Source organism: Myodes glareolus, chromosome 8 (assembly GCF_982192425.1).
Source record: "Myodes glareolus chromosome 8, mMyoGla1.1, whole genome shotgun sequence".
NCBI lineage: Eukaryota > Metazoa > Chordata > Mammalia > Rodentia > Cricetidae > Myodes > Myodes glareolus.
Window position 1 is genome coordinate 27530327 of NC_142033.1, and position 3170 is coordinate 27533496.

The 3170-nt window shown below is 36.9% G+C and overlaps 1 non-coding gene across 1 annotated transcript; it reads right to left on the reverse strand.

Moving 5' to 3' along the window:
• Nucleotides 1-2546: 2546 nt before the first annotated feature.
• LOC125408224 (small nucleolar RNA U3) lies at nucleotides 2547-2759 on the reverse strand. The gene has a single exon (XR_015738650.1). It is a non-coding gene; the product is annotated as a small nucleolar RNA U3 (small nucleolar RNA).
• Between the last annotated feature and the right edge of the window lie 411 nt (nucleotides 2760-3170).

The following is a 3170-nucleotide window of genomic DNA, read 5'->3' on the forward strand; positions in this document are numbered from 1 at the left end:
ATGACTTACAGTCTGTGGTCCAGCAAACTTAAAGCAGGTGCTTCTGCACACAAGATTCAAGAATCCAGTAATTGTTCAGTTCATGAGGCTGGATGTCTCAACTGGTCTTCAATATAGGTTAGTATACTAAAGAAGTAGGCTTTAACACTAGTGAAATAATCTTGCTAACAAAGCAGGCAAAAATGGTTATAAAGAAAGAGATCATCCCTCTACCATGTCCTTTATGTAGGCTTCCAGCAGAAAGTGTGGCCCGACTTAGAGGTGGTCGCTCCCCTTCAAAATAATCTTGATTAAAGGTGTATCTTTCTACCTCAAAGATTCATACTAGAGGTGGAACTTCTTACTTCAAATGATCCAATTAGAAAAGGATTCGTAGAGACACTGAAGAGATTTCTTTAATTCCACATGTAGGCAGGTTTTAAACCAAGTATAGCCATCACACTTGAGGTTGCCTTTGTACTTATAGTTGAATAGATTTGCTACTTTACTGATACATTTCAATTTTGATAGCCCTAAATACAATCTTCCCTAGCATTTTAATAAGTGTCAATATAATGTTTCCATCAATATCAATATTAATAGGCATTGAAAAAATCATAAAATTAATTATTGAAAATCATTACTTTTACTGCATAATTAATGTTTGTTTCTTCATTATTATTCAAATTTATAAATTTGCTTATATCACAAAAGTCCTAAAATAACATACACTAAATGAATCTGGTATAATTATGGCAAATGATTTATTTAAAGTAGTTATTCCTCAAGGGAGTTTAAGCATCTGAAATGTAATACCATTTTTATTATTAAAACAGAAATATATCCTAAACAGTAAGCATCTAGAAAAGCACTGCCTATTTGAATTGGATTGCCTGGAACTTCTCTTTTTATTCTTCATCACATGGGAGTTATATGTTAGGTCCATTTTTTAAAATTTGAAATCCAAGATATTAGTGTTTTCTTTATTTAGATAATACTTTTGTGTTTTTTATAACAAAGCTTCAGATATTAGTGGATCTTACATGGATGCTGAAATATTTCTAGGAACTTTATAGCCCAGATTTTATACTGTAGTTCTTGATCCTCTTTTTAAGATGAGTGGCCTTTTCTTTTAAAAATATTTTTACAAGCTTGTTGAAACTTTCATACAATGGTGTTTGTCATATTCACCCCTTCTCCCTTGTCTTTCCAGTTCTGCATCCTGTAATCTTTCATCCATCTTTGTGTATTTCTCCAATCTCCACCAAGGCCAATATTTACCAGTTAAGTGCAATTAAGTGTGTGTCCTTCCATTGGAGTATGGCTGACTCATCATGGACTGTGCTCTTAAACGAAAACTTACCCTTGCTCTCCTAGCAGATATTAATTGGCAATAGCTAATCAGCTAATGGTGAACTTGGTGCCCATCTCTCCTTGAACTTTAGAATACTACTTTCTATATAGGTGTTCTTAAAGATTTTTAATGGTTTTAAATGTTTTGATGTGTGTATAACAGTGCATGCCTCTGTGTGTGTGTGTGTGTGTGTGTGTGTGTGTGTGTGTGTGTGTATGGTCTGTGTATGTGCCTGTGTCCACAGAGGCCAAAACATGTGAACAATCTTTTTAATATGGAGTTAAAACTATTTTATCTCAAACTCACTAAGCAAAAAGAACACTGAAATATTTGATTCTTTAAATATTATAGAAGAAAGTTGATTATGTGAAAAAAATCCTTTCCTCAGATAGTGTCAGTCTAAGCCTTACATATACTCAAATCTTATGCTTAACCATCTAGTTCTTTTTTTAAGTAATTTTATTAAATTATAAAAGATTCCATTTACGCCCCTCTTCCCAACACCCTCTCACTCCCCCCCCCCCCCGCTCTCCTCCTCCCTCTTTGTCCCTAAGGGCAGTCAGGGTTTCAAGCCCTGTGGGAAGTTCAAGTTCGTCCCCCCTCCCTCCAGGTCCAGGAAGGTGAGTATCCAAACAGACTGGATCCCAAAAATCCAGTATATGCAGAGGAAACTAGTCCCAGTGTCATTGTCAATGGCTTCTCAGAAAGACTCCGGGCCAGCCACATTCAGAGAATCTGGTTGGATCACGTGCTCGTTCAGTCGCAGTCCAACTGCCCTTGGTAAACTCTCATTAGATCCGACCCCTTGTATCAGTGGGTGATAGCATCCCTCGCAGTCCTTCGTCATTTTCTTCCTCCTTCTGCTCCTCATTTGGACCTTGGGGGGCTCAGTCCGGTGCTCCAATGTGGGACTCCGTCTGCATCGCCATCCATCGCCAGATGAAGGATCTATGGTGATAAGCAAAATATACATCAGTATGGTTATGGGCCAAGGCCGGTTCAGGCACCCTCTCCTCTGTCCAGAGAACAATCTGGGGATCTCTCCTTGGTCCTGGGATCCCATATATAATCAAGTTTCCTATAAACCCTAAAATGACTCCCTTAGTTGAAATATATTCTTCCCTGATCCCATATTCATCCTTCCTCCCTTCCCCCCATCCCGGTCAACCGAGCTTTTCCCATTCCTCCCCTACTCCCTTCTCTCTAACCCTCTCCCCTTCCAACAACCCTCCCACCCCCTCATGCACCCAAGGTTACCTGGGACTCTTGACTATTTCCTACCTCCTGGCGGATAGCTAAATAATCTTCATCAGGTTCGTCTTCTTATTTATCTTCTCTAGGATCAAGAATAATAGGCTCAAAGACCTTTAAAATTAAAACTTCTCTAGTAACGAACTATAGAAATGATCCCTGAAAGTATAGTCTTAACCATCTAGTTCTTAATGAACTTATTTTGCGTTGGTGCTGAATTGAACTCAAAGTTAATTCATGAAATACAAACATTATACCACCAAAATATAGCAGCCATCCTTAAGTCTAGGATTTTTAGACTGTAGTCATTATTGAAATTAAAGATTCTTAACCTGATATACTGCAAATTGTACAAACTACATAATTCTGTTCTAGAAAGAATCTTGAGAAACTAACTGTATTTTAAAAAGTAATTTTTGTAGCAAGATTACAATGCGATGCAAATTATAAGTTATCAAAATTTTCTTTCATTAAATATTTACAAAGTTCTGATATTATACATCATATGTATTATATTAATAAACACTTTTAGAGTAGGCATTTTGCAAGGTATGTGATCAATTTCTTTTGAGTCTTAGTAAATTGC